Source organism: Falco naumanni, chromosome 5 (assembly GCF_017639655.2).
Source record: "Falco naumanni isolate bFalNau1 chromosome 5, bFalNau1.pat, whole genome shotgun sequence".
In the NCBI taxonomy this organism is placed as follows: Eukaryota; Metazoa; Chordata; class Aves; order Falconiformes; family Falconidae; genus Falco; species Falco naumanni.
In genome coordinates, this window is record NC_054058.1 from 33282324 (window position 1) to 33298889 (window position 16566).

Below are 16566 nucleotides of genomic sequence, written 5' to 3' on the forward strand. Positions count from 1 at the left end.
TATTCACTATGGTAGGATTATTATGACTCCAAGCAGCAGGACAGAGGGGTTGTTTTTTTCCACCAGGCACTTCACAAAGAGAACGTGGTCTCCTCTTTAGAAACCTATAATAACTATTTGTTTGGATTCAGCAAGTGAATTTTTACTAATTCCTGATGTCTCAGGAGAACAGTGAATTTTATGCTAAATTTATTCATAGACTAGATGTACCTTTTTATAAAGTGCATAATAATTCTGATTTGTATGTTCAGATAATACCAGCTGCTCAGACTTGCAAAGGAAAAGGCAGGCTCTACCCCTGTATCTCTAGGGAGGACCTCTGCCTCCTGCATTTATTTTTTTTATATAATTCATTTGTGGGGGGATATGGAGAAAAAGGGTTATCAATTTGTATAGCAATTCTAAAAAGATGGAAGAAAATTCAACCGCCTTTTGCTCGATGTAGCTGTAAAGCTGTACAGTTTTGAAAAAAAAACCAACACACCAATGAGAAAAAAAAAAGTAAACCCAAAACAGATAAGAAACATTTGTCTCCTGGACAGACTGTGAAATCTAGTGTAATAATTTATTTTTTTTTCAAATTACCACAGGCATTCCTAAGTTTTGGCAGTGACAGAGGCCATTTTGCAGTGGCATGATGTTGGCAAAATCAAAGGCCCAGGATCCCAAACCACTGGCCTGCTTCTTGAGCTGGGTCACTCATGGAATAAAACAGTATTTCATGTCCTGAACAACTGTGTTTTGCTGTAGCACATCTATCACATTAACAAGAGAGACCAGAAGTATGACAACATTTTAGAGCACCTTGTAGCCCCAAATTTAAAGACATTTTGCAGGGACAAGCCTTAAATGGTAAACGTATGAGAGGACTCATTAGTACCCCACGTTCTTCCTGCCCCTCAGCTTCTGTTACAAAATGTGGCTGGTACAGATTTCCTTCAAAAAGCACTTTGGGGACAGGGGAAACACATAGTCTGAGTGGGATATCATTCTGAGAGAAATAACTGCAAAGAGAGAAGTCCTGCCCTAGAGTGTCTATAGCCTCAGGCACCAATCATGCAATGTATTCAGCACACAGGGCACTTTGTGCTCTGTGAACAGTTCAGCTGACTTCAGTGATGCCTGAAGTGTGCCTTCAGAGTGCCTAAAGTTAAATACATACAGCTAACTCTTTGACGAGTCATGGTCCAAGCTCCATAGCCTTAGCCTTGTGACATTCCCTTTGTTACAGATCTCTAGATCTGCGGGGAGTTCCCCTGAGACAACCAGAATCATTCCTGATGCCAGGCTCCACCTAATGACAAAAAGGCAGAGATGAACAGAAAATACACAAAAGAGAGAGAAGGCAGGAGTAAAACACATGGGGACACCTTTTATGGCTGGCAAGAAAGGAAGAGTTGCCAGTATTTCGTGTGTGATGGCTGAAAGAGTGTGAGCATCACTGGGTGCATCTGTGTACACAGACATGGAAAGGCCGAGCTGTCCATGTTCGAAGGTGTGAGTGCAGGCTAGCTCTAGTTTGGAAACTACATGGCAACATTAATGAGGCTCTGGTATTGACCTGGTATAATCCTGAATACATGTGTACGTCTTCCTCTGCAGACACAGCCTGCAAACAACTGTTAGCTGAGACATGGGGGGATCAGCCAAGTACAGTGGTAGAGATTTGGATGCCAAATCCCCTTTCCAATCATTTATCTTGCAGATTTGCTGAGCATCTCCCATTCACACTGGGTCCTGTTGGACAGATGTCTGGGCTTTCTTCCTACTTCCTGCTTGTGATTCAAAGGAAGAGAAACCAGAAAATTATTATGTTTTTAAATGTGAGGGTTTTTTTTTAAGGTTCACCACATGGTTTTGGGGGACTTATGTGATATTTCTGAATGTCTTGGACTGGCAACATTGCATCCAGATTAGCCTTTCCTACTGTGAAGTTCCTTGCTTGAAAGCCCTACGTTTACCACAGGCAGATAAACCGAACACTGCAATATTAATGTATGTGAGTCTTTCAGGGGAAACTTCAGCAGTAATCAGATTCTCCACTTACTTTCTTCTCACGTGTGTCTCACATCTCACACTTTTGAGCTTAATGAAATCCCACAAATGGTTGGCATTATGGACCGGAAAAAACATATCCCTATTAAAAATCCCTCCCTAAGTTAAACGCTTTTGCTTGACCCAGTTCTGCATGGAGGGCTATATGGTGTGAGTTATTGCCCTTCCAATACCAGCAGTGCTTAGTGTAATCTGGGCCTGCGTTAGGCACAAGGCTCGCTATATACTGATCTCTCCTTGCAGCACAGAAAATATGTATTCAGAGCAGCAGGAGGACTCCTGACATGGCAATGGGTGAAGACATGCACCAGCAAAGTAATAGCACTTTGGAAGTTCTTCTACCATTTTGACAATGGAACTAAAGGGAAAAGATAGATATCAGTTGGTATGGAAAAGAGTAGTTATGGGAGAGGCAAGAGAAACAGAAACAGGTGGAAGGAGGAGGAAGAAAAGAAAAAGGAGGAAAATTAGAAGAAAAAAGGAACATGTGAAATATAGAGGCCCAAAGGGGATTTAGGTCTTTCTAGAGAGGTGATTTTCAACTATGTTTTGTAAAATCTCTGTTGCCTGTAGACTGTTTCACAGGCATTGAAAGAAAGACATGGGTAAAACCACAGTAATTTAATTCCTAAAGCAGTTTGTACATCTACTGGAGAACTGCTAGGGATCCATAAGCCAAATAGTTGAAAACTGCTGCTTTAGATATCGGGCATGGAAACATTTCTCTTGCTGGCCATGCAGCTGTGAAAGTGATAAATGAGAAATGGAAAGGAACAGGCAGTTCCATGAGAATGCAGATTAGCTCTGACGGAGAAGAGACAATGTACTGGCAACTCAGTAGTAGCTGAAGTAAATGACAGATAGAAACAAAGAGAGAAAATAGGTCTTGAAGGAGGGAAAATAGCTCAGCACAATTTTTCTTGATCTGTGGCTTTCATAACAGTGCAGTAGGCAACTCAGCCATCTCTGAACATCTAGAAAGAGTTCAATGAGACAGCCCCGGCACCAGCAGCAGCCAGCAGCTAGCAGCTGGGGATGGCAGAGTGATCATTTGTCTGAAGCCCAGATCAATGCATGCCACACAGGGTGAACAACAGAGTGATGGAGGGACGGGAACCTTAATTGGCGCTCATGGCAGGGTGAAATACCCTGGCTAGATTTATGAGTTTTTCCCATTACTGTTGAAAGTTCGAACAGTAAAAAATCATGTTCTCTCCTCCACCTCTACCTGTGGGAGAAGAGGGGGAACCCAGAGGAATTCCCCTCTGGGGCATCCTTCAGCCCCTCAGGTTGCTTCCTGAACCCAAGCCCTTAGCATATGTCTCCACTGGTGCAGTTAAGTGTCTCTTTTGCATTTATTTCTGCTGCTGTTTAGTTGTAAGTTAAATACAAATCTTAGCTCTTTTTCAGACTCCTGAACTGCCAGACTCCTCTCTAACCCCCAGAGCTGAAGGAGCAATTTAACAGCCTTAACTAGATGTTATCATCTTTTCTGTTTTGATGTGTTATTTCTAATTTGCATCCTGATTCCCTTACCTTCAAATTTAATACAAGACAAAAGCTGTTCCTTTTTATCCTCCCCTTCCCCCCGCTTTTCTTTCCTCTCCTTTTTTAAAAAAATAAAATACTAAATAAAGCAAAGAAATAAATACAAATACCAAAACAGCTCCTGATGAAAGGCAGTAAAATGACTGCCTGCTGCTCCCTCTTGAACTGACTGGCAGCAACTCAGAGTTTCTCCCCTGACCCTGACATGTAAGATTGGCTGCTGTTTGCAATGTGGGACTCCTGTCTCTGTCCCACCATCCTTTTAACTCTTACTGGTCTGGGCAGGAGACAGGGCTGCAGCAGCAGCAGCAGGTTTCTCAGGAGATCTGGACACTGAACAAGATGACACATAGGTGTCCCTTGAACTTTCCCAGGAACACTGTGGACTCCTGTCTCACCCTCCCTGATTTGAAAGGGCTGTAGCTGCCATGCAGAGACTGAGGAGACTTCATCCATTTTGTCCTTGTCACCTTCATGGTCTGTTCCTTCAGTCCCTTTCCAGGATAACTGAGCCAGAACCAGCTGAGTCTTGCAGGATGGTACCATGGAACAGAAGCAGCAGAATTGAGGATAGAATATAGAAGTGATGGTTCACACCTTCTGAAGTGTCCTAAGCCACCCAGTACATCTTGTAAGTGCTTGTGTCTGGAGTCTTCTCAGAAAAATATATTGTGTTTGAGATGTGAGCTATGAGACCCCATCATGAGGGTAAATGCTCATGTATCTCCCAGGAAAGCTCTTGGTGTTTGGGCCTCGGATCTGCTTGGTCAGTCCTGCTCCAGCCTTGCCTTTCCTGTTGCTGAGTGGAGATGGGAGTGCAGCCAGAAAAGAGTTAAACAGTGGAGAACACTCATCCAGGTTTTAGTATGTGTCTTGCACACCTGCAGGGTGTATAAAAGCCGGGGGGGGGGGGGGGGGGGGGGGGGGGGGGGGGGGGGGGGGAGTTGAATATCACAGTAGTTAAGCTGCTGCTTCAATGTGCAAAAGAAACCATATATCAGGTTGGATGTGTGAGAAGGTGTGAAGGTTTCTGAGGACCTGTATCCCCCATTAGTGTTGCCTGGTCTCATTGGGTGCAGAGAACAGGGAGCACATCCCCTGCTCTCTCTCTCACCAGACCTGTTCTGATCCAACACCAGTGGTAGCCACATCAGAGAGATCTCCACTCAAACAGTGCTGCCCTTTTCCCCTCTGTTTGGATTTCACCCAGCTGCTGCTTGCGTTGACTGTACCACCACCATCCAAGATACCAGGGGACGTGTGATTGTGATTCCCAATGCATATCATGCACCTCCACCCTAGAGACAGGTTTGGAGGCCAGCAAGGCAAATGCTCCATGCAAATTATGCCCTCATTAATGTTAGTGGGGTGCAAATTAAGCAAAGCAAAGCTGCTCTTCGCTGAGTCCTACCTCTCTGCGGTGCAGGACTCTCATATGGGGAAGCAATGGGGCAGCTGCCTGTGACCCCCAGCCACAGCGTTGCATAGACTTTAAGCAAGGCACAAGTCAGAAAGGGAGTGAGAGACACCTCTGCCTTTGAGATGAATCCTCCCTGCCTATGCTATCCCTCCATGCCGAGTCCAGCCTTCATGCCAATGAAACAGAGCCCTGTTTAAAAACGCAGCTGCAGCCATCACCGGGGTTTTTCCATGAGCACAAATATTCCTTTGACAGTATGTCTGTATCGAGTTAACTGGCAACAGAACTGCTGTTCTCTCCAATTTAAGTGAAACATGTGAGTGCCTTCATTTAGGACGCTGAGCCATAGAAGCAGTCCTGCTCCCCCACAGTTCCCAGCCTGCATCCCCACCCCCTGGCATTGCCATCCCTTCCCTTTTCCCCCCATGTAAGTGTAGTTCTTCCTTCCCTTCCCTTCCCAAGCCCTTTGAGTTTTCCCCCTCTCTTGCATTTTCCTAGATCATTCCCAGTGCCCTTACACAGCATCATCTATTGTCCTTTTTTCTGTGGTCAATAGCAGAAATTAACTGACTGCCTTTGCTACCAATTGAAAACATGCATTACAGTCACAATAAGTTTTAACTTTTTTTTTATTTATTTATTTATTTATTTATTTATTTATCTTTCTTAAATCTAACAGGAAAAGAGAAAAATCCAATACGGCCATTTGCTCACTGAGAAAACTTAAACCTCAGGATTCCTTAGAGAAGCAGGATATAAGACATAATTAAACAATTTACACCAAGCTTTTTCCTGACACAGCTCTAGGAACTCTGATGCACACAAGGGAGGGGAACTGTAGGATGATAGTATCTCTATTTTTCTTGCTTTATACAAGGACTGTTGAAAGCAAAAGGGATGTCCCAGCAGAACCTTCTTCAACAAAGAAACAACTCCAAAGTACTCAACTCCCACCACCGCTCTCCAAATAGCCCAAGGTTTTCCCTCAGGAAAGGGAAGGAGGAAGGTTTCATCCAAGGAGGAAGACACACTGGTGCCTGGGACAAAGTAGAACTCTCAGGCTTGTCTCTGCTGGCCTTCTGCAAGTCCTTGTTTGTTTTGAAAATGGAGCTGTATTTATTGCTTGATGGGTCTTGGGAACATTTCCTGAGCTAACTCTAGAGCCACTAAAAGCCCCACAATACTAAAGTGCTTGTGTCCCACAGGTGGTGGTAGGGATCAATGAAAGCAGAGCTCCAAGTCCTGTGAATCCAGCAGACAGCATCCAGCTTAGGAGATGTGGTAGACTTGGCTTGGAAGAGCAGGTGGGAGCTGTCTTAGTTTTTGCATCCATGAAAGATCTGGGTCATCGCAGCAGATGACCAACTGCTCATTTCATAATGCCTGCTTCTCCTTCAGATTGTCATTGACACACCTGATATCTTTGTTTGGATTGTCTTTCCTGGTGTGCCTCAGTGTCTATTAATGAGCACAGAGCTCTTGTCCCATCATTTTCCTCTGTGTGACTATAACTCAAAGGCATTTTTCTGAGTCATGAAGATGTAAACACTAGTTGAAGTCACAAAATGCCAGTCTTCAGCTAGGCAGAAAGACTGTTCTAAGTGGTGGCAAGAACTGCCTTCCTTGCAGACACTAACCAAGTGATTTCAGGTCACCCTCCCTCCTGATCTGTGAGGAGCAAGAGACTGGAACCAGTAGCTGAACCCCTGTTCCCTCCTGGCAATGCAGCATGCTGAACCCCTCACTCACCACTTGGCTCAGAGGATGCTTTTTACTCTGTGCTCTGCCATTAATAATTCATTTATCATATCATGTAGTGACTTCCTTGATCATTATGAATTCATCTGGCACTAATGTGCATGTCATATCCACTGCGACAGGAGACAGTAAAGCAAACCAAACCAACCGGCCGACCAGTATCTTTCTGTCTTTGCTTTATCCATTTGTATGTAATTGATTTACAGTTGGTTGATTTTTCAATTTGGCTTTTCGAGGTTGGTTTGCAATTATTAATATCTTTCTTTTGAGTTTTGTTTTGGTTGTGTTTTTTTTTTTTTTTTTAAAAAAAAAAGATTCTGAGATGCATCTTTCTGTAACTCCCTGCTGGGCATTTGCCAGATAGGCAGCATCATAGAAAAATGTTTTCCTTTTTTTTTTTTTTTTAGTATCTCAGAAATATTGGTTATTTCTGAGAGGTAAAATCAAATACTCAAAGGATTAAATCTTTAGGACCACATTTTTTCCACAGTAAGTTATCTTCCCATTGAAGTACTACAACAAATAGCCAGAAATTCACAACACTACAGTGCACAGAAGACAGCCAAACTCCTCCGCAAATGTGCTTTCTAGGCAGTCATATGCTGGTGAAGATGTCAGCCTAATTGGTGTGTCCACAGAGTACTTCCCATTATGCAGCACAAGAATCCCTTTGTCAGCACTCCCCAGCAATATCTGATTGATTGGACCATCTCTCAGAAGGAGACACTACAAAACCTGCTTTTTTTTTTTTTTTTTTTTTGCCAAGAACTCAGCAGAAATGCAATCTGCATTGTAGATTTTTGTAGTGAGGATGCCTTTCTACTACAAGTTTGACCAGGGCCATGCAAACGGCCATGCAACTGGCATTGACTCCTAGCACTTGCAGTACTGAGCTGGTTAAAAGTGGTCATAAACCAAAACAAAGTCAAGGTTAAATGTTTGGCATTATATTGCTACTCACAGAGTTATTCCCTGTCTGTTTATTTTCAATACGGGGAAAAGAACCTTTCAGAACATTCCATCAGGTGCTGCTAGATAAACTGAAGTGAAGCAAGGTGCTTGGTTAGTTGATAGTAGCTAGAAACTCAGGATATGACTTTCCACTCTGTTGCAGCCTGCAGCAAGTAAGAAAAACCTTGGCTGGCAACACATGACAGCAGTGTCCCACACTTTAAAATCTTATTTCCTGGGCCTTCATTACCTCTTTCCACAAGAAGCATTTTATCCACATTTCCCCAATAAACTAACTCTGTTCCCACCTCTTTTTCAGCCTCTTTCCTTCTCACTATGGAAGCGGTGGCTGGCTGCATGTGCTGGGTGGCTAGACCTGTGAGTGGACATCTCCCAGTTGTGAGTGAGTGGAAGACAAAGGCTGTGTCTTTAAGCCCATAGTTTGAGAGGGAAATGGAAACAGGAGCACATGAAGCCTCAGCAATGGCAGGGGTAGAGCTCAGGCTTGATCCTGCAGTAAGTTTGTGCCATTCAAACACAGCAGGCAGCTCTCTGGCCAGCGCTGCTGTCAGTGCAGCCCCGCAGCAGGCTTATTTCCAGCGGTCACAGGAAAAGCCAACAACAGATCCACATGACATACCTGTGTCCCACAACTCATTTGTATAGTATGCTACATGGGGATGGGTGTGATGGGTTTAGGTGTCAAGACTGCTTCTGCCAGGTAGGGCCCTTAGCCTGTGGTGCTCAGCTACTGCTGCCTGTTCATCTGAGCACTGGACCTGATGTGAGGCAAGCCCAGACCCTTGCAGAGAGCCGATCTTCCTTGACCTTGATATTCTGTGCCAGAAAAACCAGATGATGCAGGGCAAAGTGGTTGCCAGCAGGCAGGCAACCCTGACGGTCACAGCATCAGACCTGAATGTCGCAACTGCCCAACAGGGCAGTACCTTGTGCATACATTGTCTTTTTTCCCTTGTGAAACTGGGAAGTGGATCAGTAGGAGTTCTGCTTTAAGCAAGGCACAAAGATATGTCAGGGGCATCCAAGAAGGAGTCTCCAAAGTTATTGGAGATTTAGGGTTGGACTGTTTCCTCAATGGTTCTCAGAGTAGAAAAATATCTTTCTGTTCGAAATTCCTGCTTGGCAGGGATTATGAATCATTACCAAGAAATTCACTCTTGTTTGACACCCATTAGGTCCCCAAAATGTGTCCTCCAGTTTGAACACAGTGAGCAGAAAAAAGGAGAGATACATACCTGCACAAACACCATAACATCGAACTGCTTCTTGCATTGTGGCCGTTTAAAGAAATCTCCATGGAGTAGCCGAAATTTTTGCAAAAATACTCTTAGCAATACATCGCTGGTTAAGAGCTGTCTGTGATATATAGGGTCTGAGAGGCTGCAGCACCGTGACCATAATTCACTACTTCTGCTTGAAAATAAATCTTACTCCAAGTGGCATGAAATGAAGGTAGGGAAAGGCAAGGAGAGTGAAGATATTTCAAGGAACAGAAAAGGGATAATTGCATTTCAGGACTTATTTTGTCTTAATTCAGTTTATATTTTACAGACTCAGACTCAGCCCTCCTTCACCGGCCCTGCTGGGTCACAAGGTGTTAGATTTCTTGCAGACAAGATAATGCAAATATTGCAAAAGGACCCTACAAAAGGGCAGTCTAGACTGGATATACGTTGACTGGGTTCAGATGTGAATTTGGTTCTGTCTTCTGCAAAAGATCTCTTGCGTAAGCATGGGCGAGATATGTCGCTTACCCCACCCCACCCCCACCCCCACCCCATCCTTTTGGGCTAGGGACTGTTTCTCATTAGCTTTGTGCAGAGCTCCTGGCACACACAGGCTCTGATTTTGGTGAAGGCTCTTGGCTACCAGCAGAGCTACAAGAGTTGAGAGGAGCATACAGATAATAAGTCATTGCTCTGAGTGGGTGCATGTGATGATAGATACTGAACACTTACTCGACTCCCCCTGAGTGTAAGCATTTAGGAACGGTTGAAATGCCCCAGGAGTACCTGAAACATTCACAGAGGGCTGGCAGACATTGTGCAGGACCTGTGGGACACCCTGAAGGAGCAGCTGGAAGACAGGCAGAATACCGTAGGACATCCCAGATGGCTTTAGATGCCTGTAGTGAAATAAATGAACAGAGCCCTGGAGCCTTTCTTCCTTAAGCTAGTTTGGAGGCCTCTCTACAATGAATTGGCTTATGCTAGTTTACCTCCCTACGTTCTTTTCTACATATGGCAACTAACATGCCTCTATCTCCAAACCAAAGGAGCAATACACTGTAGCTCACTGAAAGGAAGGATTTTCATAACTTCTTCTCTTCATAACTTCTCTAATCACTTCATAATAGGCAATATCTAAACCAGGGATGATCCTGCAAGCACTAGTCTTTCCATTCCATATGGCTGCGCTGTAGACAGGTGTGTAATGTTCAGTCTTAAGCTCAACTTTATTGTAAAGGACTACTTCAGCCTAGAGTCAGGGTAACGAGGCATCAGAGGGGAGCTGTGGCTTGAGCAGCAGTAGTGAGCACTCATTCAGAATGCAGTGAGGTGGCCACGAACCTGTAGGTCATGTTAACAGGGATACAGTAGACAGAAACTCTCCCTTTTCTCATGAACCAAACCAAAATAAAAGGTGCTGTTATTCTAGTTCAACCACCAGAATAGAAGAAAAGTGTGTCTATTCCTTATCCCATAAAAACAGAAGTGGAGGTCAATCATCCAGGCTTGCCATCACCTCTCTGTAATTGGATAATCTTATGTCTAGGCTCAGTAAGGAATAGAAAAAAGTCTGTATAAAATGTGGATGTCATTTTACCTATTTATATGAAATAAAATAATCTACAGATAAATAATACTTGAGTGGAGGAAACAAAGAGAGAAAGGGTATTAAGAATCTACATCTAGCTTCAAGGAAACCTGAAGGGAATAATTAGATAGAAACTCTAACATATTTTTGTAGCTCAAGGATATCTTCTATAAATGTAAGTTAAGATACAGATTGTCCCCAAGGATTGATTCCCTAATCATGTGGGTTAAATAAGGTCTAACAGCTTGTCAGCTAGATACAAGTGAAGAGACCAACCTTTAGATTGAATGTTGAGATAAGTAGATTAAATGTAGTTTTCTTTCCATTTTGTCACTTGTGTCCTTATAAAACTTTGTAACTGTAGTGTATATTTTGGATTTTGTAAAGAAATATTATTTTACTTGCTTTTGCCTTCAAAACCTGCTTTGAGCTGAGGGTGACTTCAAGGTAACTGCATAGTATCGGTGTCATCTACTCCGAGAAATGATGTGAGCCATACAGGCCTGTTCCTTGCTCAACCTCAGCGTACCCGGTAACCCAGCAGAAAGCCTTGCGCACCAGAGGCTTAGTCAGGCCCTTCATCACAGGTTTCCTCAGCTTGGCTTGGAAGTGAATAACGGAGAAAAGCCACACAGATGCCGTATGGCCACCACTAACCCAGAGGATCCCTTGGTGCACGTGTGTTTAGTGAGAGAAGCCCATGATCCCAGGAGCAGCTGAAGAGCTTGCAGTATTGTTAGACAGGGAGCCCATTAAAAGCAGGAAAGGAGCATGCAGGTTTAAACATTCCCAGGCCTTTAATGTGCCCCACCTCCTCTTATAAATGTGGCTGGGTTTTCCAGAGCGTCTGCAGAGGTGGCTTACGATCTCCATGCTGCTGTGAAGTCTGCTGGGTGAGACAATGGGTTTGCTGCTCCTGCAGCCCCTCTCACTTAGCCTGGGTCAATGTAGATCCTCAACAGATGGCACAGCCAGTTGCATCCCATATCTACTCACCCACCTCTGGTGCTGTGACGACCCAGCACTTGTCCCTTGGTATCAGCTAGAGAGCCTTAAATTGCCATTGCAGGCAGAGCCAGCATACAGCCTGCACTGGCCTCACTGCAGCAGTCATCATGCGTGTCCCATACATGCCTGCAGAGGCAGGTGCTTTCCCAAAGACAGAGTTATGGGGGTCAACGCTGTGAAGAGTAAATGGATATTGTCTCACTCCCTGCCAGGTATTCACCGCAGCACAGCAGGAGAAAAAAAGAACAGAAATAATGGGGCCAGAACTTCTTCCCTTGTGTTTTTCCTATCTGTGAGGCATTATTCACACCTTTGAAATCACACACAAGTATTTCCTAATAATAGTAATTAATAATCTGTAGAGTGATTTTATTGCCAGACAAAGTCATCAAACCAAATGCAGTGAGTGGACTTTAAGAAGGAATGAATGCTTTTAGGGCCATTGAGAGTATTTACAGTTTTATTAACCCAATAAAAGGGAGATTGAATCTCATCGGCACAGGGTCAGGAAGGGTTCTGGCCTTTCATACACAGCACGATGCAACTGGCCAAATGCATTAGATTGCATCCTAACTGCTCCACAACTGTGTGAGAGAAGATATTGGGTCACTGAAATTCACTGTGGTTCCATAGCATTACATAGTGTTTATTTTTTAGTGATAAAAATAAGATAAACTCCTTCCTGCATTGCATGTAGATGAGCAGAATTTAAAAGAACTGGTTTCTGGTTTTCATATGGTGGCAAAAAGACAGCAGCTATAATGAATTACAGTTACAGTTAAGTATTTGTTTGACCCCTCAAACAAAGACCTTAACTTTAAAGCTTTTAACCTTTCTTAACTGTAAATGAAAGGCATACTTTTCAGTTAGGTAACTAATATATGTGAATCATCCCAGGATAAAAACGTGACACAGACTAGACATTTCAGTAAATTAAATCTACTCATATGAATTCATTTGTAGGCTCACAGCCTGAAGCATGAGATACAACAGTATCTGAATGAGGAAAATATTATATAAGTCAATTATTTTGTATGATAATATTTCCAGCCAACTTTTCAGAAACTCCACCCAAAAATATAGTCTTTTCGGCATGCAAGAAAACTGTGGAGAGGTAAACCTAATATGTCTCTTAATTTTTTTTACTTTGAGGATGGCAGAACACTGAAACAGGCTGCCCAGAGAGGTTGCAGGGTCTCCTCTGGAGACATTAAAAACCTGCCTGGATGCAATACCGTGCAACCTGCTCTAGGACAGCCTGCGTTAGCAGGGGGTTGGTCTAGATGATGGTCAGAGGTCCCGTCCAACCCTGACCATTCTGTGATTCTGTGATGCCTCACCTTCCCTATCCTAATCTCTGCATTATAATAGAAATGTTGAACTTTCCTGGAAGTAAGGTCTAGAATCCAAACTTTAAAATTTTATATAATTTCAGTTATTTTCATTCCTGAAATACTACATGGTAGACAAGAGCACCACAGTAGTTCTGGTTGTTGGTTTCCTTTCTTTTCATGATTCTAGAAAAAAAATGCACTGGATATCATATCTGGTGTTCCACATATCACTGTGGTTAGTTTATGAAAATTTAAAGCTACCCTGTCTATGGAATTCCTCAGGAAAACTTATTTCACAATTTCTGAACAGCTCTGTGTTTGGACATTTGAGACAGGATTAATCTTTCTCAGCTTTGCCTTCTAAACAGTAAGTGATTTCTGCAGCTGGGTTGCCCAGATTTGCTCTCTAGCTGACAGCAACTCTCTTAGATGCTGTCTTAGAAGAGGATGAATTGCCTTTGGGCATGGCTATATCTCCCCACCACTTTTACAAGCTATAGAAGAAACCTAAATTAGCCTAGATGCCTAGCTGAACCACCTAGTTTTACCTGAAAAACTGTTTTATGTACAAACCTACTCAAGAGTAACAGTGCCTCACTTCAATGTAATCTATTTGGACAGTGGATTTAGTTGAATGGAAGTAAAGCACTATACATGGACACTGACTAAGTATGTCCACATACGGGTTATGGGAAGAAACCCAGTAATTTTCATATCATCATCAGCTGATGCTCAGTATTAAGCCTCATTACCTTACAACCAGCAAAAGCACAAACTTCCCCATCAGAAGTTTAGTGTGGCTTGATCAGAAGTCAGTGACTTGTCAAACAACCACGGGTTGCTGGTGGTGAGTCATGCGCCTGCATTCAGAGATTTATTCCAGAATATTTCCTACACTTCAAATGTACATGCTACTTTATTCTGAATTAACTTTCATCTGGAGATATGTCCCTAGTGCTAGATATTTAGAGTAGCATTTTCACATGTGCTTGCTTAGATTTGGAGTTCGTGTCCTCAAAGGTATTCCCATTCAAAAGAATAGAAGTTACAGGACTAAATATCTTTGAGGATCTCGAGTTAAGTCCCATTTTCAAAATGACAGGCACTTAAGAGATTAAGTTTTATAGAGAATCAGTGGAACAGAGGTTTCTGAAGTGTCTTAGTAAAGATATCCAGGTTATAAAGTTTGTGCTGACATGCTGGAACATTTTTAAAAGATTTGGTTTAGTTGATTCATAAGGCATAAATTCAAGGAGTGAAGACAGGCACCTCTTGTCTCTACCTTTTAGTATCTTCTTCTATATAATTATAGCTCATCTGAACATAAAAAAGACTCGTCCTAGAAATAATCACAGTTAGTCTTCTCAATAACACTATCTAAGGTTATGGTGTTTGGGTCTAATGCTACACTCTTCCATAAAGTAGCTGTACCCTGATTCTAGTAACATATACTTATACACACACACATATACATATTTACTTAAAATATATATACCCATAATCCTTTTCAATTGTTAACATTTTTCATGCTAATTCTCTGGCACTTGAGCTTATTAGCTTATTACTATGACTTTAAATAGTAATTTTTTTTCTTTTCTTTAAGCTCACCTCCATCAGCAAGAAACTCATGAAAGAGTAATTTCAGCTGTGGCCAAAGGAAAGCTGGATTGCCTTTTTTACTCCTATTCTGACTGCTGTTTGTTGGCTTTTATGAAAGATGTATCAAAACTGCTGAAAAAATGCCAATTAGACACTTTTACTGCCAGAACTCAGCCAAGATACTCTAAGCTACATCCAACCTTCACTGTAGCAAAAAATACTATGTTAGTGGGATTTATCTGATGGCTACACTGGAAGTTACTGTCATCCAAAGTCAAAAGTGAATTAAACTTGTCAAGAGTAATTAGCAAAGTCCTACAATCCTTTTTGATTTTTATCTTTCTTATCCCTCTCAGATGTTCAGGTTCTCATGGATTATAAGGCCATTAGGAATCATCAGGACATCTTGCCTTACCTTCTGTGTAAGCACTTTTACTTGCTCTGCAGTAGCCCAGCAACTTGTTTTCTTTTTTTTATTGTTCTGCTTTTCTTTTACAGATTTTGCTGTAATGGGGACAAAATTTGCACCTAAGCTTGATGAGATCACTCATGGAGTAAGACCTACTGTGTGTAAAGTAATGGCAGTAGCCACAAATTAGAGTGGAAAAATGAGATTCCTCATAAATATCTATTTTTAGGCACATGGTCAGCTGCTGCTGGCCCACTGAGTTGTCAGTCATCTGTAGCTCTGTATGTGTGTCCTTACCTTATGTAAAATGCAACACCATGATGGACCTCAGTCTACTTTTATTCCATTAGCCATAAGCTTAATTGCGTTAAGTGTGGACCTTCATGGCATCTGCCATGCCACAGTGTCCTGGTTTCAGCTAGGACAGAGTTAATTTTCTCCTTAGTAGTTAGTACAGTGCTGTATTTTGGCTATGATGTGAGAACAATGTTGATAATGTGCTGATGGTTTTAGTTGTTGCTGGGTGATATTTATACTAAATCAAGGACTTTCATTGGGAGGGGGCACAGCCAGGACAGCTGACCCCAACTAGCCAAAGGAATATTCCATACCATAAAACATCATGCTCTGTATATAAAGCTAGAGGAAGAAGAAGGAAGGGGGGATGTTCAGAGTGATGGTGTTTGTCTTCCCAGGCAACTGTTACATGTGACGGAGCCCTGCTTTCCTGGAGATGGCTGAACACCTGCCTGCTCATGGGAAGCAGTGAATGAATTCCTTGTTTTCCTTTGCTTGCGTGCGTGGCTTTTGCTTTACCTATTAAATTGTTCTGATCTCAGCCCTTGACTTTTACATTCCTTTCCGATTCTCCTCCCCGTCCTTCTGGGTGAGGGGGAGTGAGCAAACGGCTGCGTGGTGCTTGGTTGCCAGCTGGAGTTAAACCACAACTGCAGAAGTGTGACCATTTGCATGAACCATCAATGTGTTTTGCTGGAAAGAAATGCACTGCATTTTTCCATGAAGAAACTGGATGTGTGGTTGCCCCTGGAAGAAAGGTGACCTGAAGGTCTGACTGTATGCCTCCACAGTTAGTGATGCATTGTGCACCTCCCTTCAGAACTCTGTTCCTAATAACATTATTTCACATCCTCCTGACACTCCCTGGTTTGAATTTAATTTGTATGCAGTTCGCATCGCTTAGGAACAAGGGGAAAGAAATAACACAGTTTTAGTACATGATAATAATGCCTTTCTCCCACTTTCTTCTGTCTTGACTAACTGAACTAGAAATTCTCGGGGAGAAGGAATGATTCTTAATGTTCAAAATGGCCAATACCCCTCATGGTACTACTGCAAAATATTTTGTGAAAAAGTGGGAAGAGGAGCAATTGCTATCCAGTCTCTACTGGCTGTATTGACCAGGTCTTAATTAGCTATGAAGGGGACCCAAGGTCATTAAGTCAGATATATCCAACTGTGTCGTAGACACTGCTCTATTTAATCAAATGGAATTTAGGTTAGGTTAATCCTTCCAGAATATCTCTTTCCCCAATATTTAGGTATAAACCAGCAGATTTTGTGCTTGGCTGGTCTTCCAAATCTGCAGTGTTAACTTTTTACCTCTAAAGTTATTCATGGTGTGTTGT